At 39.6% G+C, this 22,411-nt stretch overlaps 1 protein-coding gene, 1 long non-coding RNA gene and 1 pseudogene across 2 annotated transcripts in view; 2 read left to right on the top strand and 1 right to left on the bottom strand.

Moving 5' to 3' along the window:
- Nucleotides 1–1,969: 1,969 nt before the first annotated feature.
- On the bottom strand, nucleotides 1,970–9,086 carry LOC147549122 (uncharacterized). Its single transcript, XR_015238381.1, has 2 exons — nucleotides 7,150–9,086; nucleotides 1,970–5,010 (listed from the first exon to the last, which is right to left on the bottom strand). It is a non-coding gene; the product is annotated as an uncharacterized LOC147549122 (long non-coding RNA).
- Nucleotides 6,019–22,411, top strand: part of LOC147549116 (uncharacterized) — a 96,727-nt gene continuing 80,334 nt past the window's right edge. Inside the window, exon 1 of the mRNA XM_086671266.1 lies at nucleotides 6,019–7,140. The gene's annotated coding sequence lies outside the window, so the exon portion shown is untranslated. The remainder of the gene's footprint in view (nucleotides 7,141–22,411) is intronic.
- LOC147549121 (uncharacterized) lies at nucleotides 12,860–17,816 on the top strand (annotated as a pseudogene).

Here is a 22,411-nt window from a genome sequence, read left to right as displayed (position 1 = left end):
TTTGTATTTCTTTTATTTGTTTGTTTTGTAATAAGGCCTTTATTGTTTTGACCCTAAATTGGAGGGCATTTAATTTTGTAACCGAAATTAAGAAGCCTCGGGTTCGCACACTTGCGGGAAGAGTGGCCCGGGTCGTCTACAAAGGTCGTCGCCCGTCTTGAACGGGAGGTAACTTCTAGATCACCCACGAATCTCCTGTAAGTAGGCACTTGTGATGTTTTTGCTTGCCTAATTGATTGTCGAACTGTTAGTTTAATTATCATATTAGTAAGGGCATTAACCCATTACAAGATAGGAGTCGGATTTCATCACCGGTCTCTTGCCCATTTAGGTAACAACATTGCCGATCCCAAGCCTCACTTAAAATTAAAATTTGATTTAGACATTGGCCAAAGGGTAACGAGCTTATAGGACATTCTTGACAAAATCTCGAACTTGATTAGTATTTGGAGTTTTCCCAGGAAGAGGGAACGATCCAAGAACACAATTCTTGATCGTTGTACTGTGACGGAGTAACTCCTCATAAGAATCATAGTTCAAGTTTTGGTAAGAAATAGAAGCTGCCTAGATCAATTTTTAGGTGAAAAAGACTACCCAGTCGTCTAGATTGTGTCTAGGTTGCTTGGTGGAGTCAGCTTGCTTGCTTCGTTGTTTTCCTTAGGATCTTCGTAGTTTCCTTACTCCTTTTATTTTCAAAAACAAGTTTTCAAAAGAGTACCTTGTCTTGTCTTTTGGTTTATGCCCCTTAGGTTACGTGATAAGAGAGGTCGTTTTGTTAAAGAGTCTGATTTGAGTATTTTACTTGAAAACCTTTCTTTAAACGAGTCTATGGAGGATCACGTTGATCAAGCTAGGGTCGAGGATCAACCTATGGCTCTCAAAAACTACATGCATCCGACTAGAGTTAGCCAACCATCATGCATTAGGCTACCCCCGACTAACACTTATTTCGAGTTAAAGTCGGGAATCATCAATATGCTTCTGGTGTTTCGTGGTTTAGAGAACGAGAACGCGTATTATCATGTTAGGGAATTTGAGGACGTTTGCAAGACCATGAACGTCCCTAACTCGATTGATGTCGTTAGATTAAGGTTGTTCCCTTTTTCTCTAAAGGATAAAGCAAAGTCGTGGTTGTATGCCTTACAACCTGAGTCTATTTCTACTTGGGCAGAACTTAGTAGTGTCTTTCTAGAAATTTTTTTTCCCAAGCATAAAACTAGAGCTTTAAGGCAGAGTTTGCTTAATTTCGAGCAACTTCAAGGGGAATCTCTCTACTCCTATATTGAGAGATTCAAAGATATTCAACTCGAGTGTCCACATCATGGGTTCGAAAAAATGAAACTAGTCCAACTGTTTTATGAAGGACTAGATTATCCTACCACCTCCATGATCGAGTCATTCTGTAATGGCGGGTTGATGTGACACGAAAATGTCACATTTGGAGAGCCTAACTTAGACTAATTAGTCATTTTCGAGTGTTATCAATAATATTTTATGTGTTTTTCATGTTAGGTACTTATTTTGGAGTTAAGCGTGTAAACCGGAATAAAGGGAACGAATTGTCACTATCATTTCATGTGCCGAAAACGAGAGAAAAAGATTTCAAGCAAATCATATGACAAGAGGAGTCAAAGACGAGTCTAACGATGAAAACGGAAGTCAATTCCGAGTTCGGATGGGGAAGTTGTGGAAGAAAGAAGTCGAGGTTCGGTCTTAAAACAAAGATTCTATGAAGGCACCCCCCTTGATTTCCAAGTGTAGATTAAAGCCTAAGTCTAAAACCCAAGAGCCTAGATATGAAGGAATAAAGCCCAAGCCCAAAGAAGATGAAAGAAGGAAGAGATTTTGGAGGCACCCAATGGACGCAAGTTTGAGTCAAAGTCTAGGTTGACTAAGTCAAGGGTTTGAGTCAAATACACTATTCATCTTCTTCTTCATTCTAACAATCTTCTAGCTTGGGAAAGAGAGGAGAGAGAGAAAGAGGCTAGGGTTTTTGTTCTTGGGTTAGAGAGCTTGAAGGTTTGATAGAGAGAGAACAAGAGAGCAAGAAGAAGGAGGATCCGGCCAAAGCATAGGCCGGCTAGCTCACTAGGCCGGCCTAGCTTTGGCCGGCCGAGCAGCAGCTCGGGCTGCACATGAGCTGCTGCTCGGGAGAGCTGCACGGGAGCACGGGACAGTAGCCTTCACGGGACGCGCACAGAAGCTCCAGACGGGCAAGGACGCGACCTGCTGCTCGGAACAGCAGCCCGAGCTGCTCCAAGGACGCAGCTGTTGCACACTCGGGCCTTCAAGGAATAGCTCGGTTGGCTTGGGAACGTGCTCGGGTTGCTCGGACATCGCATGGAAGGGGTCGACAGTGTGCACATGGCCGGATCTAGGGTTGGCCGGAACTAGGGTTTCTTTGACCGGATTTTTCGAGGGCTTCCGACAACTTTCTTGATTCGAAACCATAGGGCTTTTACTCCCCATGTCTTGATCTATCTTCCCATGTAGTTTGATTTGATTTTGGGTAAGAAATCTTTAGAGAGAGAAAGCTTGATGAAGCTTTAATGGAGTTTGTGTTCTAAATGGAGAAGATGATGGTGGGTGCTATGGGGAATCTGATTTTTACTCGGGGACACCCAAAGTTCACTATTAAAGGGAAATCCAGAAAATTGCTACGGGGAGATCGACTACACTTAGAGACTCATTTTTCTCGACGAACCTAGCCTCGCGCCACATCGAAAAAGGGGGATTTCTCATCATCTTCTTTTCATTTATTATTCAATCACCATGTTAGCTAAATCAAGTGTGTCGAATATATGAGATGAATTCGTGATTATGTTTAATATGATTTGATGTTTTGATTATGAGTTGATGTTCATTTGATTCGATTATCGTTTTGATCATAATTTCATGTGTCTTGTCATGCACTTCACATAGTTAGGCGACTAGACGACACTTTCGACGACTCGGGATTAACGTATTTAGGACGTTTGTTTGACTAAGTATGATCTCCGGATATACGTAGTGCTTATAGACATCACCTTAGGAGTCGAACATCGGTTGTATTTTGATACATTAAATCGGACAATACATAGTCGTAGATTTATCATTATAGATTCCCGGATTTCGATACATGAACTCTCGTATTCGGATACCCTTGAAGCATGATTTGAATGTGATGATTGGCTTATTATTTGTTTACATGTGAGTTTAATTGTCTTCGTCTAGTTTTATAAACTAGAAGCCTTGATCGTAATCGTCTATTGACACGAACTTTGATAATGCGTACTTAGTTGGATAATCGATGCTTAGTGACGTTTGATCGATTATACTTAGTCTGACGTATTATGCTTATTAGTGTCATACTTGTTCATTCTCAATTCATTAGATGGTGTGTGTAAGTTTGATAGTCGATGCTTAGTGACGTTTGATCGGTTATGCTCAGTTAGACACATGATGCTTAGGATTGTCAATGTGGGTGAAGTTAATTACACTTTCATGTGAATAGATACATAGTATTTGTCATTGTCGATCTTGTGGATCGAAGTATTCGTCTCACTTAACTTTTACCCGAATCAACTCTTACCGTCTCCTGACCCTTGTTCCTCCGACCCTTCTCTCGAATCTCTCTCGCCCATTTACTTTGTTGTTTAGTTTAGTTTTACTTGTCTTATTCTCTTCTTGTTGCTTACTCAATCATAAACCTCCCACTTTTATCTTGTTCTTTCCTCTTTAGTCTAAGTTAGTGAGTGACTCGTAGACCGGTGGGCTAGACTCTCTCGATAACCGGGCTACCAACCTATCCTTGGATCGACTCCGGTTTTACCGGTTACTACTTGATACCTCCGCTTGGGTGTGCAACTTTTCGGGTTCATCAAGTTTTTGGCGCCGCTGCCTGGGATAGGTTTAGTAGTTTGGATATAGTTTGTTGTTTTGTTCATTAGTTTAGTGTTATTTGCTTCTTAGACGTCTTTATTTTATTTTGTACTTTCTCAATTTCATTTCTTTTTTTAGGTACCGTTTTATAGGAAAAGAGCCAAAAGTGACATAAAGGCGAAGGACGAGGAAGGAATCAAGAAGCTAAAGAGGAAAAACGAACAAAACGAGAGGAGCATTTGCTAGTATCGCATTCTAACTCTTCCTTTTTACTTGTGCGTGATTGTTTAGTTCTATTAGTGTTAGTCTCCATTTTGTGATTGTGTGTTAGCATCTTTGAACATTGTGAGATCATGGCAAGTTGGTCATTTGATGAGAATGACCTTATGCGAACCCTTTCCAACACTAGTCGACCATCTACAAGTCGTCAAGACTACTCAAACTTATATAGGAATGGTCCGACTAGTGATAGGAATAGGCGAGTTGAGCCTGACCGACCTAGGATGACCATGGGTGAATATCGACGGATGTATGGAGTCGGTCAGACTCGTCATGAACATGGTTTTAGGGATTATGAGCATGCGGGTAACCAACCCCGTAGGAGTCTTCGAGACTATCGACAAGAATTTGGGATGACCACACCTGCATGTATGGATTTGTCATTGGATGATAACCGTAGTTCCATTAGTATTGATCGACCACGTCGAAGTCTTCGTGACTATCGACAAGCATATATGAATGGTCCACTTAGTGATGACAATTCCCGACTCGACGATTCCACTCAAAGAGTCGAGTCTAGGTATTTACATAAAGGTAGTGAAGAAAGGACCATGGAGACCATTAGCCCGGTTTGTGCTATTTGTGCGAGCTTAGACCATTTGACCGACAATTGTCCCATGATCCGTGTTCCGCGAGAGTCTTCGTCTAGTTATACTCATGTACCTTATTACGAGGAGATGTCTGAAGAGACTCTCCAATTAGTTTTAGAGTATGAAACTAGATTCAATCGAGAAATAAAAGAGATCACGGAATGGATTATCAATATTGTTGATAGAATCGAGTCGGAGCCTATCATCGACGAGGAAGGGGTTTGCGCACCCCAAACTCAAGAGGAGACTATGAATGATGGTGAGGGTAATACACCTAACTCTATGATGAGCCATGAAAATGTCTCATCTGAATCTCTTTACTTGGGCTAGTTAGTCTAATTCGAGCCGTTACTCTGATGATTTGTTTGATTTTCTTTCTCAGGTCTCATTTACGGAGTTCGATGCGAAAACATCGTAATAAAGACATACTTGAGGGGCATTTTGGTCTTTTTATTGACAAGGGTATTCTGGTCAATATTAGTGCTCATGTGAAAGTAGAGTCCAATACGAATCTATCGGCGAAAGCAGAAGTGGAATCGGAGTCCGGATCAGGGAGATAGGCCACGTCAAAGTTGGAGTCAAAATCATTTGACCAAGTCAGCTAGTTGACACGTGGCGACTTCCCAGGCGGCGAGGGACACTATCGGGATCAAGTCGAGGTTCTGATTTAATGCATTGCGAAACACAGTGATACGGTACTCCACCAAGATCTAACGACAGATGATATCCACAGGCGTTGATTATTCCATCCGACGGATTCTGTACTCAGCTACAGTACTCCCAGTTGCAAGTTAGCTTAATCAAAAGTGAATCCAGCGTGGCATGATAACACAACCAAGCAACGTGAAGTTCTCTCCTCTTTCTCTCTTATCTTCTTAAACTAATTTGGAAACAATTACCAACATTAGAAAGAAACAGAGAGAAGGAAAGAAAGGGAGCTGGAGATACTAAAGAATTATAGAGGGAGAAGGAAAGAAATCGTTGGAGTGGGAAGAAATTACTGTTTTTAGAGAGAGAAGATATTTTCTCTATCTAAAAACTTAACCAAGAAAGGGAGATAAGAGGTCGGTTTTGGAGCTCGGTTTTTGGGGGGGGGGGGGGGACTATCTCTCACGGCTGAAACCAGAGGAGCATTAATCATCTCTTCTCCACGACTAAGAAGGATTTTCAGAGAGGGAGATAGTCGACTATAAGATAAATAGAGAGTAGTGAGAGAAAGAGGAAGAAAAAGAGCAGCTCACGGCCATTGAAAGAGGAGACCGAGAGCTAGAGAGAGAAACCGAGAGCTAAAGCTAGAGAGAGAAAGAGAGAGTTTGGAAGTCTTTTCTGTTTCTTCTTCTTCTTTATTCTTCTCTTAGTGACAGAGAGAGGTTTATATTGAAATAAGAGAGAGAGAAAGCTATTGTTTGTAGAGAGAGAAAGAGATTGAATTATTTATAAACTCCATTAACCTCATCTTTTTCTTCTTCTTTCTTTATCATTACTGTTAGAGAGAGAAAGAGAGTGTTGCTGGTTTGGTTAGAGAGAGGAATAGAAAGTTTAGAAAGAGAAAGAAAGAGAAAACAGAGAAGGAAAGAGAAAAACCAGAGAAGGAAAATCATTTTCTCACCTGGAAATCGTTTCCGGGAAGATGAGAAAATAATTTTCCCTAAGGTTCTGTTTGGCTGCGCAGAAGAAAAAAAAAGCGAAAAAATGTGTTTTCTTCTCCGAATCTTTTTCTTTCTTTAATGTTATTAATTTTTATCTCTCCCACCATGATTATGATCTCTTTAGTTATGAGTAGCTAATTTATCTAATCTAGGGTTTCGATGAAATTATGATTTTGTGTAAATTTTCACTTAATATCGTAGTACTTTGATAAGCAACTCATGCATTGATTTTCTATAAATTCTCATGATTTCTTCTTCATTTATGTTTCCGAGTTGATTAGTCATATTTAGATAATCTCTTTAATGGCCAATACTCCTTAGTTAATAGGTGAATGTTGAAAACGTGTGTAAATCTTTCATTACCTATGCTTCATAAGTCTTGATTCGTCATATTTAGGTTAAGTCCTTTAATGAAGAATACTTGATAGTTGATAGGCAATAGTTAGAGTCGTAGAAAATCAATCAATCATAGTGAGCCATACACGATATAAGATTTAGGTCGATATTTATGCCTAGTTATAATGGATTCAAACCCTAGACTTCCATCCCACTGATTTACTCTCATCGTTATTAATTGCCCTCGTTATTTTAGTTTTAGTATTCTATCACAAAGAAAAAAAAACAATTTCAAAGAAAACCTTATTAGTCATAGGATTTAGAATAGATTAACTTAGTCTCTGAGGAACGAACCGGACTTACCGGAATTATCACCTGACGCCCGTATACTTGCGGGAGGTGACCTATTTAGGAAACCTTTCTAGGCCCATCACTCTAGTCTTAAGTTAAATGTCGAAGAAGCTCCTAATAGACCCTTTGAACATGAATTGACCGATAACCCTCATTGCTCATTCCCTCGACCATTGTTAACTCACCATGATTCGACTACATTTGATTTTGATATTGAGGATGATAGCTCTACGAGCAAACTTGGGAATCACACAATGTTGAACTTTCCAATCTTGAGCACTTGTGATTATTTGGATGGGTTATGTAGAATAGAAGGTGTTATGCCTAACTTTGAGGCTCCCGATGCCTTTAAGGACGTCGATGACATAGTAGTTAGAGACATAATGGATAGTTTATCGGACCATTTACCTAAGGAAATTACGGACCTTGACTTGGTCCCTGAGCCTATTACCTTACCCTTAGAGTCTAGTTCGACCTTCCACATGATCTCAGACTCGGTCGTTAACCCCTTATGGGACACTTCAGACGTCTTTCCTAGCATATCTAGGGACTTAGTGGATGTTTTATCCACTAAGCTTGAGTTTGACTTTTTACCTTCGACCGACTTCGTGACCCTTCAATTGTATGTCGATCCTTTTGACGACTTCTTAGTCGTCGCCCCTAGCATTCATGCTAACTTAGTGGACCGTGCATCCACTAAGTTTGGGGATGGCCTCTTTTCGGTTTTCGTCTCACTTGCACGTTATAGCTTGTATATATTTGTGAGACGATTACCATGTGTATATAGCTTTCTTTGGGTTGATCCCCAAATCTTCCGGCTTTTACTATATGATCGTTAGCCGACTAGGTGGCCTTTGATGTTTGTGGTTAGCATATCTGGAAACCCTCCGCGAGACATAACTCGTGCTCTTGTGTGAAAACAAGAGAATCAAAGGCTAATTGCATAGCTCGATGCAATCGTCTATACCCGCGTTAGTGGTAGACTTTATGTGGTCATGTCTTCTTTTGTGCTTCATTCTCATTATATTTTTGGATATTTTAGGAGCATTTCTTACTTGTTTTACTTTTATGGCGTGGTTTGTTCCAAGTTTGGGGATGGCGTGAGCTTGGCATCAACTTGGAACCTCTTTTTACATGAGCCTTGGTAGTATCCATTTTTATCTCCTTCGGTTATGGTAATATCTCTCCACTCTTCTCTTTAAATTGATGTGCCTCTTTATCTTTTGGTGAGTGTATGCTTAGAACATTGAGGACAATGTTAGTTTTAAGTTTGGGGATGCGGGATATGACCATAACCAATGCATGACCATGGGTTTCAAAGACAAAAGGGTTCAAATTAGCCAAAATTTGAAAAATTTTGAACATTTTGAGTAGATTTGCATGTGATTGTAGTGATAGTTTTAAGAATGTTGATGCATATGTGTCGAGTTAATGAGTTTTGTGATTGCTAATGGTCTTTGCATGAAAGTCGAGTCCTTGAGTGTTTGTGTTATACTATGGGAGTAACATCTTAGTGAAGAAGAAACATCTCTAAGAGACCTAGAGTAGTCATTAGTGGAGACTTAACCCATGTGAGAGCTCAAAGCCTAAATTGTCCTTCGAGTGTACTCTTCCGCGCTAACTCCGAGTATAATGAAGAGCTACTCAACCTCGTAACTATTAAAAGAGCTCATTTGATCTCGTGTGCTCAACTTCCTTAGCCACTAAGAGTTACATTAGGATAGCGAATTAACCTTGCCCTTGTAGTCCATGAAACCCAATAAGAGTGTCAACTATAGGAAGGCGGATACTCCATCATCATCCATCATCTTATATCCCGAGAATGAAGACATGAGAAGAAAAGAATGAAGAATGTCAAAGCAAGTAGGAAATAGAAAATGTTGATTGCAAGAATAGAGTTGTGTGTGTTGTATTTTGTTTGGGTTGATTGTATTTGTGTTGTGAAAAGAAAAATATGAAAAAAAAAATGAAAAAAATGAAAAAAAAAAAAAGTGAAAAAGTGAAAAAAAAAGAAAGAAAGACAAAAAAAAAAAAAAAAAATGAATGATGAATAAAGTTGTTATGTTATGTTTGAGCATGTTAGCTCTTTTGTGTGAGTGATGTGATTCTATATATGTTTGTTTGTGTTTGTGTTCATGAATAAGTATTCGAAGCAAGAAACAAATGTGGAAATGCTTAAGAGGTTCTATCATAAGGAGGTCGACATTCTCGGGAATCCACCATCATCATCCATTTCTAGTATCCGTTAACCTTTAGAAGGCATTCTTAGAGGGTAGAATGGGTGAGAAGGGCGAGTGAGCTTCCCCACTCTATTTAGTGGCTAATTTCTTTTCGAAGATCATTCATTCCAAAATGTTGTCCTCACCCCTTTTTATGTGTTGAGTCCATGTTTAGTGATCACACTCACACATACGAGCGAACCATTCTTGAGTGATTTCATATTTGGAGTGTATGTCCGTGAGGCCAAAGTCGAGGTGAAATGTACTAAACTAGGGATCAAGGCTTTGTGACTTCGGAACATAGATGTTGCTTATTATGGGTTGACACTTACACTTTAGGGTAAGATCATTAGTGAAGAGGTTTTTAGCTTTCACATGAACTTGTTTACTTGATTCATTATGTTTTGACATGCTTAAACCTTTCATTATATGAATCATGCTTATCTATGATGTGGTTGTTGGACCCTTATGCATTTGAAACTCGATGTTTGTGGGCATCATCAATGGAAACCCTCACGAGACCACACTCGTCCACTAGGGGTAACCTAGGGGTTTAACGGCTTGTTGCATATGCTAAATGCAACCGGGATTCCTCCGAAAGTGAGTTAGGCTTGTATTTTGTTTTATTTGCTCGAGGACTAGCAAAGTTTAAGTTTGGGGATCTTGATGTGACACGAAAATGTCACATTTGGAGAGTCTAACTTAGACTAATTAGTCATTTTCGAGTGTTATCAATAATATTTTATGTGTTTTTCATGTTAGGTACTTATTTTGGAGTTAAGCGTGTAAACCGGAATAAAGGGAACGAAATGTCACTATCATTTCATGTGCCGAAAACGAGAGAAAAAGATTTCAAGCAAATCATATGACAAGAGGAGTCAAAGACGAGTCTAACGATGAAAACGGAAGTCAATTCCGAGTTCGGATGGGGAAGTTGTGGAAGAAAGAAGTCGAGGTTCGGTCTTAAAACAAAGATTTTATGAAGGCACCCCCCTTGATTTCCAAGTGTAGATTAAAGTCTAAGTCTAAAACCCAAGAGCCTAGATATGAAGGAATAAAACCCAAGCCCAAAGAAGATGAAAGAAGGAAGAGATTTTGGAGGCACCCAATGGACCCAAGTTTGAGTCAAAGTCTAGGTTCACTAAGTCTAGGGTTTGAGTCAAATACACTATTCATCTTCTTCTTCATTCTAACAATCTTCTAGCTTGGGAAAGAGAGGAGAGAGAGAAAGAGGCGAGGGTTTTTGTTCTTGGGTTAGAGAGCTTGAAGGTTTGATAGAGAGAGAACAAGAGAGCAAGAAGAAGGCGGATCCGGCCAAAGCATAGGCCGGCCGAGCAGCAGCTCGGGCTGCACACGAGCTGCTGCTCGGGAGAGCTGCACGGGAGCACGAGACAGTAGCCTTCACGGGACGCGCACAGAAGCTCCGGACGAGCAAGGACGCGACCTGCTGCTCGGAACAGCAGCCCGAGCTGCTCCAAGGACGCAGCTGTTGCACACTCGGGCCTTCAAGGCATAGCTCGGTTGGCTTGGGAACGTGCTCGGGTTGCTCGGACATCGCATGGAAGGGGTCGACAGTGTGCACATGGCCGGATCTAGGGTTGGCCGGAACTAGGGTTTCTTTGACCGGATTTTTCGAGGGCTTCTGACAACTTTCTTGATTCGAAACCATAGGGCTTTTACTCCCCATGTCTTGATCTATCTTCCCATGTAGTTTGATTTGATTTTGGGTAAGAAATCTTTAGAGAGAGAAAGCTTGATGAAGCTTTAATGGAGTTTGTGTTCTAAATGGAGAAGATGATGGTGGGTGCTATGGGGAATCTGATTTTTACTCGGGGACACCCAAAGTTCACTATTAAAGGGAAATCCAGAAAATTGCTACGGGGAGATCGACTACACTTAGAGACTCATTTTTCTCGACGAACCTAGCCTCGCGCCACATCGAAAAAGGGGGATTTCTCATCATCTTCTTTTCATTTATTATTCAATCACCATGTTAGCTAAATCAAGTGTGTCGAATATATGAGATGAAATGTGATGAATTCGTGATTATGTTTAATATGATTTGATGTTTTGATTATGAGTTGATGTTCATTTGATTCGATTATCGTTTTGATCATAATTTCATGTGTCTTGTCATGCACTTCACATTGTTAGGCGACTAGACGACACTTTCGACGACTCAGGATTAACGTATTTAGGACGTTTGTTTGACTAAGTATGATCTCCGAATATACGTAGTGCTTATAGACATCACCTTAGGAGTCGAACATCGGTTGTATTTTGATACATTAAATCGGACAATACATAGTCGTAGATTTATCATTATAGATTCCCGGATTTCGATACATGAACTCTCGTATTCGGATACCCTTGAAGCATGATTTGAATGTGATGATTGGCTTATTATTTGTTTACATGTGAGTTTAATTGTCTTCGTCTAGTTTTATAAACTAGAAGCCTTGATCGTAATCGTCTATTGACACGAACTTTGATAATGCGTACTTAGTTGGATAATCGATGCTTAGTGACGTTTGATCGATTATACTTAGTTTGACGTATTATGCTTATTAGTGTCATACTTGTTCATTCTCAATTCATTAGATGGTGTGTGTAAGTTTGATAGTCGATGCTTAGTGACGTTTGATTGGTTATGCTCAGTTAGACACATGATGCTTAGGATTGTCAATGTGGGTGAAGTTAATTACACTTTCATGTGAATAGATACATAGTATTTGTCATTGTCGATCTTGTGGATCGAAGTATTCGTCTCACTTAACTTTTACCCGAATCAACTCTTACCGTCTCCCGACCCTTGTTCCTCCGACCCTTCTCTCGAATCTCTCTCGCCCATTTACTTTGTTGTTTAGTTTAGTTTTACTTGTCTTATTCTCTTCTTGTTGCTTACTCAATCATAAACCTCCCACTTTTATCTTGTTCTTTCCTCTTTAGTCTAAGTTAGTGAGTGACTCGTAGACCGGTGGGCTAGACTCTCCCGATAACCGGACTACCAACCTATCCTTGGATCGACTCCGGTTTTACCGGTTACTACTTGATACCTCCGCTTGGGTGTGCAACTTTTCGGGTTCATCACGGGTTCTCCAACAAATCCGCCGATGACGCCATGGATTTTCTTGAAGAACTAGCTGCACAATCCCAACAATGGGAAACTTCTAGAGAACCTATCACTAGGGCAAAGCCTAATCCAACTAAGGGCGGGATTTATAGGATCGATGATTCTGAGTCTAAACTTGACGCCATTACCAGAAGGTTGGAAGCCTTAGTGATGAATCAACCTAAAACCTTCACGGAGGATCCCACTCATGTCATGAGTGTTGGAAATGAACCTGTTTCTTACCTGTGTTCTACCTGTGGAGACCCTACTCACACGGGGAACAAATGTGCCTTATTCTTTGAGTCTGCTAACAAAGAACAAGCTCATGCTCTCTATCAAAACTCTAGGCAAGACAATCGTCAGAAGTATGATCCTTTCTCTAACACGTATAATCCAGGCTGGAGAAATCATCCCAATCTCTCTTGGTCTAAAGGTCAATACCAGAGTTAGCCTAGTAGTTCTATGAACCCTCATGGGTTTAATGCACCTAGCAACCCTTTTGCTCAGCCCAGTGTCCAACATCCACCTGAAAAGAAGACATCATTAGAGGACACCATGCATATGCTAGCTCAGAACCAGGACAGGTTAACTAAGAACCATGAGGAATTTCAGGAATCCACCCGTCAATCCATGACTAGGATAAAATCATCTACCCGTCAATCTTTGACTAAGCTAGAAACATCTACCCAACAATCTTTGACTAAGCTAGAAACCCAAATAGGTCTACTTCATGAAGCCTTGAGTCAGAGAGAAAAAGGTAAGTTTCCGAGTCAGGTTGAGCAGAACCCAAAAGGTCTATTGGGTAGACCACGACCAGATGAAGCTAATGCGATAACAACCCTTAGAAGTGGTAAAATGGTGGACAACAAGGTAAGAGTTCCTGAAGAGGAAGAGTTAGAGAACGAGCCATCTTCGTCGCCAACCAGAGTCTCGAGGGATGAGCCTGAAAAGGCTCCTGAGTCAGAAAGTCCACCCTTAGTTTCCGAGCCTTATGTCCCTAGAGCTCCATACCCTCAACGTTTGGTCGAGTCAAAGAAGAAATCTCAGTTTCAGGAGATAATGGAGTTGTTCAAACAAGTTAGTATCAACATTCCACTTTTAGATGCGATCAAACAGATCCCAGCTTACGCCAAGTTTCTTAAGGATTTATGTACTAGTAAGCTTAAGATGAATGTGCATAAGAAAGTTTTCCTTACTCAGAATGTTAGTTCGATCATCCAACAAAATATTCCACCTAAGTACAAAGATCCAGGAGGGTTATTTCCCTAATGGCCCCCTACTTTACGAAAAATACCCATATGGCCCCCTTCCGTTATAACACCGTCACTCTCTCTCCTCCATCATGTTTTCTCTCTCTGCCAACTCATGCCACATCATCTGTTACGCCACCTCATCACCATCTCCGGCAGAGGTCGTCGGCCGGCCAAATTTCCGGCCGGCGACCTCCAAAGTAAAAATTTTTTTTTTTTTTCTCTCTTCCTCTCTCTCTCTCTAAAATTACTCCGGCGAGAGGAAGAGAGAAAAAAAATAAAATAAATTTTTTTTTTAGTTTGAAGGTCGCCGACCAGAAATTTGGCCGGCCGGCGACCTCTGCCGGAGATGGTGATGAGGTGGCGTAACAGATGATGTGGCGTGAGTTGGCAGAGAGAGAAAACATGATGGAGGAGAGAGAGTGACGGTGTTATAACGGAAGGGGGCCATATGGGTATTTTTCGTAAAGTAGGGGGCCAGGCGGGAAGCTGGTCACAAAGTAGGGGGCCATTAGGGAAATAACCCGATCCAGGAAGTCCTACACTACCATGTACCATAGGAGATTATAAAATAGAGCGTGCTCTATTGGATCTTGGTGCTAGTGTTAACCTTTGTCCTTATTCTGTGTACTTACAGTTGGGATTAGGAGAGATCAAACCAACCTCTGTGGTCCTTCAGTTAGCGGATCGGTCTGTTAGGCACCCACGTGGCATAGTCGAAGATGTTTTGATCAAAGTTGGTGAATTCTTATTTCCTGTTGATTTCATCATTTTAGATACTGAGCCAGTCCATAATTCCAAAAGTCAAATACCTGCCATACTAGGGCGACCATTCTTAGCTACATCCAATGCTATCATCTATTGTCGTAGCGGCCTTTTGAAATTGTCTTTTGGAAATATGACTGTAGAGATGAACATCTTCCATGCTGGACTTCACCCCGATGATGTTGATGATTTTAACGAGTTAAATTTGATAGATATGTTGGTTCAGGATTCCTTACCAACAACTTTATCAGATAACCCATTGGAAACATTGTTGGCCTACTTTGGTTTAGATTTTGATGAGGAAAGTAGTATCAATGAGGTGAATGCTTTATTAGATTCCACCCCATTACTGGATACTGAGAAATGGAAAGCAAAGACTGAATCTCTCACAATCTCTGAACCAAGTATGACATCAACTTTAGTGACAACTCAACCATCCTCAAGTGATGAGTCCAAATCACCCTCTGTCTCAGAGTCGTCTCACCCTATTGAGAAACCACCATCCTTAGAGTTGAAACCTTTACCTGAGAACATGAAATATTCGTTTTTAGGACCTTCAGAAACCCTACCTGTTATTATTGCATCCGAGCTAGAGAAAGAACAAGAGGGTCGATTGTTAGATGTCCTAAGAGAACACAAAGAGGCACTAGGATGGTCTATAGCCGATCTCAAGGGTATAAGTCCGTTAGTTTGCATGCACCACATTTACTTAGAAGAAGATGCTAAACCATCGAGAGAGATGCAACGTCGACTTAACCCTCATATGAAGGAAGTTGTGAGATCTGAAGTCCTGAAATTATTAGATGCGGGTATTATCTACCCTATTTCAGATAGCACTTGGGTCAGTCCTGTTCAAACTGTTCCCAAGAAGTCAGGCATTATTGTAGTTAGGAATGAGTGCAATGAGTTAATACCCACCAGGATGACCACTGCGTGGCGTGTTTGTGTAGACTACAGGAAGTTGAACACGGTCACGAGGAAAGATCATTTTCCTCTTCCATTCATTGATCAGATGCTCGAGAGACTGGCAGGACATAGTTACTATTGTTTCTTAGATGGCTATTCCGGGTATAATCAAATTGCCATTGCTCCTGAAGATCAAGAGAAAACAACCTTCACTTGCCCATTTGGAACTTATGCTTATCGTCGTATGCCGTTTGGGTTGTGTAATGCACCCGCTACTTTTCAACGTTGTATGATGAGCATATTTTCCGATATGGTAGAAAGGTTTCTCGAAGTTTACATGGATGATTTTTCAGTCTTCGGGTCATCATTTGATGAATGTCTACATCACCTCACACTCGTGTTGGTTAGATGTAAAGAGAAGAATTTAGTGCTTAATTGGGAGAAGTGTCATTTCATGGTTCGTTCAGGAATTGTCCTAGGGCATGTCATTTCAGCTAAGGGTATAGAAGTAGATAAAGCCAAAGTAGAGTTGATAAAAAGTCTTCCTGTACCAAAAACAGTTAAAGACATCCGATCATTCTTAGGGCATGCAGGCTTTTATCGTCGATTTATCAAAGACTTTAGTAAGATATCAAGACCTCTTTGTAATCTTTTGGCAAAAGAGAACAAGTTTGTCTTTGATAATGCTTGTCTGGAGGCCTTTGATAAACTCAAATTTTTTGCTTACTACTGCTCCTATTGTTCAACCGCCTAACTGGAAAGCTCCTTTTGAGATCATGTGCGATGCATCTGATTATGCAATAGGAGTCGTTTTAGGTAAACGTGAAAACAAATTACTTCACGTAATCTATTATGCTAGTAAGACGTTGAATGATGCACAACTCAACTACTCGACCACTGAAAAAGAGTTGTTAGCTGTTGTTTATGCCTTAGAGAAGTTTCGATCATACCTACTAGTAGGTTCTAAGGTCATAGTATTTTCTGATCATGCCGCATTAAAGTACCTCCTCTCTAAAAAAGAGGCCAAACCTAGGTTGATTAGATGGATACTTTTGCTACAAGAGTTTGATATAGAGATACGGGATAAGAAAGGTTCCGAAAATGTTGTAGCAGACCACTTGTCTAGGCTTGTTGTGGAGTCCGTAAATGATGAGTTACCTATTAGAGAGAGTTTTCCTTATGAACAACTTCTTGTAGTCTCCCAATTACCTTGGTTCGCAGACATAGTGAACTATCTTGTTATGGGACAAATGCCCAAGCATTGGACTAAGCAAGATCGTGATAAATTCTTGTCTGAGGTAAAGCGGTTCTTCTGGGATGATCCATACTTGTTTAAGTATTGTCCCGATCAGATTATTAGGAGATGTGTCCCTGATAGTGAACAAACCAATGTCATCTCCTTTTGTCATGACCATGCATGTGGGGGTCATTTTAGTAGCAAAAAGACGGCTGGCAAAATTTTATAATGTGGTTTCTATTGGCCGTCTTTATTCAAGGATACCCATGCATATTGTGTAGCTTGTGAGCGATGCCAGAAATTGGGGAGTATTTCACGTAGAAATATGATGCCCCTAAATCCCATTTTAGTTATTGAGGTCTTCGATGTATGGGGCATCGATTTCATGGGTCCATTTCCAAACTCCTTCGGAAATCTATATATTCTAGTCGCAGTTGATTACGTGTCTAAGTGGATAGAGGCAGTTGCTTGCAAAACGAATGATCACAAAGTTGTGATCAAGTTTCTAAAAGAAAACATCCTTTCTCGTTTTGGTACACCGCGAGCGATTATTAGTGATGGGGGAACACACTTTTGTAATAGGCAGTTCGAAATTCTAATGAAAAAGTATGGTATTACTCATCGAGTGTCGACCCCGTATCATCCACAGACAAGCGGTCAAGTTGAGGTTTCCAATAGGGAAATTAAACGCATTCTTGGGAAAACGGTTAATCCAAATAGAAAGGATTGGTCATTACGACTAACTGATGCATTATGGGCTTATCGTACAGCGTTTAAGACTCCCATTGGAATGTCTCCATATAGATTGGTGTATGGCAAAGCTTGCCACCTCCCTGTAGAGTTAGAGCACAGAGCATATTGGGCTATCAAGCAAATGAACTTTTCGCTTGACAACGCAGGTAGAGAGAGAAAACTCCAACTTAGTGAGTTAGAAGAATTGAGGAATGATGCATATGAGAGTTCTAGAGTGTATAAGCATAAAATGAAGGTGTTTCATGATAAAAACATTTTGAGAAAATCATTTTCACCAGGTCAAAAAGTTTTTTTATACAACACTTGTTTGCATTTATTTCCTGGAAAACTTCGTTCTAGATGGTCGGGGCCTTTTGTTGTCAAATTTGTGTATCCTCATGGTGCGGTTGATATTGAGGATAAAAATGGTGTTTGTTTTAAAGTCAATGGTCAACGTTTAAAACCGTTTTTAGAAATATCGCCCGAAACCGTGGATGTTTTTATTGAAAATCCAGTATATCAGAAGTGATTCCCGATGATCAGCTTAGTCTGGCTGAAGATTTTAAACTTAGCGCTTTTTGGGAGGCAACCCATGCTTCTGATATAGGACGGTAGCGTCTGGTAATATCTTTCCTCTCATCTTTTTATTTTGGCATGGTCTTCAGAACATTGGGGACAATGTTCGGTTTAAGTTTGGGGATAGGGAAGAACTTTTTGCTGAGTCCTTCATTTCGAAAATTCGAGAGGGTTCAAAATTTTTCAATTTTGACCGAAAATGTGAGTCTAATGGTTGTTTTTGGCTTGTTAATAGTTATAGAGTCGAGTTGATCGTACTATCTGGTTGTTAAAGTTTTTTTTCATGAATGTCGAGTCTTGAGGTCGTCTGTGTGCTAGCCATGTGAGTATTATGGAAGTGAAGGGTAGACGGTTCTGAGAGAACTAGATTAATCATTAGTGGAGACTTAACCCTTGTGAGATTTCTGAGCCTTTCTATTACCTTTGAGCGTACTCTTCTGCGCTGATTCTGAGTAGAGTGAAGAGCTACTCAACCTCGCAACTTTGTAAAAAGAGCTCACTTGATCTCGTGTGCTCAACTTCCATAGCCACTAAGAGTGACATCAGGATAGCGAATAAACCTTACTCTTGTAGTCCATGAAACCCGATAATAGTGTCAACTTTAGGAAGACGGATACTCCACCATCCATTCATCATATGACTCCCGAGAATGAAGGCATGAAAAGTAAAGAAAGAAGAATGTGAAAGCAAAGTGTGAAAAATGAAAAAGTTGATTGTTGAGATTACTGGTGTTGGTATTTGCATTGTTTGTAGTTGTGTTTTCAAAAAAAAAAAATCTCTGAAAAAGAAATTGTGTATAGTGTGTATGAAAGTTCATGTGAACTTTAGTTTGTTATGTAAAATAAGTGTTCGAAGCAAAAAAGCTAAGTATGGAAGTTGCTTGAAGTTCTCTAGCATTGAAGGCATCGACATTCTCGGGATCTCATCACCATTCATCTCATCACTTGTATCCGTTGACCTTTAGGAAGTATTATTATAGGGTATAGTGGGTGAGAAGGGTAAGTGAGCTTCCCCATTCCATTTAGTGGTTATATTCCTTTTCGTAGATCATTCGTTCTAAAATATTGTCCTCACCCCTTTTTATGTGTTGAGTCTATAGTCGTGATCACACTCACACATACGAGCGAACCATTTCTGAGTGATTCATCTTTTAGAGCGTATGTCTGTGAGGCCAAAGTCGAGGCGAAATGTATTAAGATAGGAATCAAGGCTCTGTTTGTTCGGAACTGAAGTGATTCTCATTATGGCTAGTCACGTATACCTTGAGTCGAGACTATTAGTGAAGAGATTTTTAACGTCTGTATAGTGTTGTTAACTTTGACTGATTCCTATCAGCTTGCTAAAATTTTCTAGGAGATAAACATTTTTGGTTCGTCTTAGTTGACTTTGAGTGCTTTTGGACCCTATTGTATTTTAGAAATGTTTTTGAATTTTGTGGGTACATTCTCTGGAAACCCTCACGAGACAACACTCGTCCACTAGGGCAACCTAGGGGTTTAACGGCTTGTTGCATATGCTAAATGCAACCGGGATTCCTCCGAAAGTGAGTTAGGTTTTTCTTTTATTTTGTTTTGCTCGGGGACTAGCAAAATCTAAGTTTGGGGATGTTTGATGGGTCATGAAAATGTCCCATCAGAGTCGTTTAAATTAGCCGAGTTAGTCTGTTTTGAGTCTTTATTGTAATAAAATGGTTGATTTTCTTGATTAGGTGTCTTCTGCAGGGTATTTTGGTCATTTGGAGTCAAGGACATTCTGGAAATTTGGCCAAGGTCAGTGTGTGGTTGAAAAGTAGAGGTTGAGACGAGTCCGTAGGAAAAAACGGAAGTCAATTCGGAGTCCGGATGAGTGAAAAATGCAAAGTCAAAGTCAGGTCAGCATTTGGTCAGCATTCGGTACAATGTCGGGCAAGTTTCTGGCCCGCGGTATGCTTAGGGACACGTGTCGATGGGCGGAGGCCGGTATATGCGATTCCCGTATTAGCGCTGAGTATCGAAACGAAGCTTATGAGTGTGATTCTGTGTTTCAGACGCAACTTAGTTCCGTACTCCCAGATCTATCGTTTTAATCTCAGCCGGTCGTTCCCGCGTTTTCACGATCGTGTGGCTGCTGTGTGTCCCGTCCTTTATTGGGTAATCCGTGCACCCGAAGCAGTTTAAGCTCCGTGCTCCGGGACACGTGGCCTTGTATCGTCTCTCCAGATCCGAGCGCGCCAAGATCAGACGGCTGTTGTCTCTACCGCAACTTATTAACTTATATCCGGCTATACATTAGTTGTTAAAATCCTAAATCTGTTACCCTCTCATTAGCCGACACTTGTCTCTTTCTCCCATGAGTTGCACAAACCCTAGCCGCCAGCCTTATTAGGGTTTTACCCTTTTAAACCCTCCTATTACCCTTTTAGCCCTCAAACTTCCCACTTTTTACCACTTTAACCCCAACCAAACCCTAACTCTATATAAAGACTTTTAGAGAACCAACCAAGCTCTCCCCTCTTAGCCTCTTTCTCCTCTTTTAGCCTCCTTTTCTCTCTAGCTCTTCTAAACTAAAAAACCCTAGCCCCCCATTCTTTTCTTCTACTTTCTCTACCACCTTCATCTCTTCTCTACATTTTCTTTCTAATTTCTTCTTCTAACCTTCTAATTTCTCCATACCTTCTTATCTAAAATCTCTTCTTCTTCTATCTCTCTTCTAAATTTCTCTTCTTTTATCTTCTAATAAGCTATTATTTGGAGTTTGGGTAATATTCTTGAAACACTTGGAACTAAAATTGGACATCAAAATGGAGATACATGGGAATATGGAATTTGAACATTCTTGGTGATTTCTTTCCATCAATCTTTTGTAATTCCATTTACTTTATAAATTCAATGAATATTACTTTAGTTTCCATGAGTAGCTAAATTTGTATCTAGGGTGTAGAGGAAACCCATATTTGAGCTTATTTTGAGATATGTTATAAATCAATGAATCCTTATATTGAGCTTCAATGCCTATTGATTGTCATTTCATGTTGATTCTATAACCTTATTATCATTCATGCATTATAATTAGATATTTCATGCTTTTATTGAATTATTAGATGAGATATGCCTTTTAGATAATGAATGATAGTGTAGGAATTTAGTTTTATATGATAGTCAATCAAACATTCTTGATTTTGAATTGTGTTATTAAAGAATATTATCCGAAACCTAATTAGTTCATTAAGCTAGGTTTTGAGTTATAAACAAATAGTGATTTGTTGATTGAATGCTTGTCTTAAGTAGTCCATTTATGTGGTGAAATCGAAATCCCTAGATCCTTTTTCTCATCTTGATTTCATTCTTCTTAGTCTATTAGTATTGTTTTCTTTCTTTAACTAGTTTCCAAATCAAATCAAAAATTTGAAAGGGGGTTTAATTCGAGATTTAGGTAAAATAGCTTGTCCTTTGGAACGATACTCGATCTTATTAGAAATACTATAACTTGACCCCTACACTTGGGGAATAGACCTAATTTTAGGCCTATCACAACTCAAGATTATATTTTGCAAGACTTGCAAATTATGTTTGCAATCTATATTTTGCAAACACAGTTTACAGTTTACATTATGCAAACACATGTTTCCAGAACTTGCTTGCAAACGTTTGTTTGCAGAACAAATTGTTGCAAACACGTTTATGCAGAACTTATTTGCAAACACTTGTTTGCAGAACAGATTGCTGCAAACACGTGTTTGCAGAAAAAACGTAAGGGTAAAAACGGTTTCGGAAAAAAAAGTATTGAAAGTGGATCTTGTTAGAAAGGTGATGAAAAATAATTTCTAAATATATAATTTTTGTAGAAATCCGACATCTCAAACAAAAGTTATATCGATTTAAAGTTTAAAAAAAAAAATAAAACAAGTTAGTTACCCAAAATGACAAAAAGGGTATTTTAGTATTTGTATTCTTCTTTACCTGAATAATAATTTTCAAATGTTTCATGCTTCTTTACTTATCTTCTATATTATTTTGACCTATATAGAAATTACCAAAAAAAAAACCTCATGTACCTCACAACTAGCCCCAAAATTTCTTCCAAATTTCATAATTGATTTGGTGGCCACAAATGGGATAGGTTTGACGGGACACATTAGTAATTTAGTAGCTTGCCCTAAGGCCAAACTGCGGCCCAGACCCTATCTTTTATGAAGATTTATAGGGAAGTCATATGGAACGATTTTATTTATATGTCGACCAAAATAATTTTTTTTACAACCCAATCAATAAACTCAAAACGATAAATGTCTCCAAATGCATGTGATATTGTATTCCAACTAATATCATGGACAATTCAAATGTTCAAAACAAGTGCTTTAATATATTTGAAATATCCTTAAGTCTAGTACATCGAATATTGAGATATATTTTAAATAGGGAGGATGGATTTTAGGTCCAAAATCACAAAGTAAATGGGCTTAAAGTCTAAAGATAATATTATATGGAAAATAAGTTTATTAGGAGTAATTTACATGTCTACCCTTTCTTTTCTCTATAAGGTAACATATCCCAAGTTAAACAAAATTAC

This window comes from Eschscholzia californica, unplaced genomic scaffold (genome assembly GCF_041429995.1).
Source record: "Eschscholzia californica isolate CP2 unplaced genomic scaffold, dmEscCali1.0.p SCAF_3, whole genome shotgun sequence".
NCBI lineage: Eukaryota > Viridiplantae > Streptophyta > Magnoliopsida > Ranunculales > Papaveraceae > Eschscholzia > Eschscholzia californica.
Note: the sequence above shows the minus strand (reverse complement) of the source record. Positions and strands in the feature narration are given on the sequence as shown.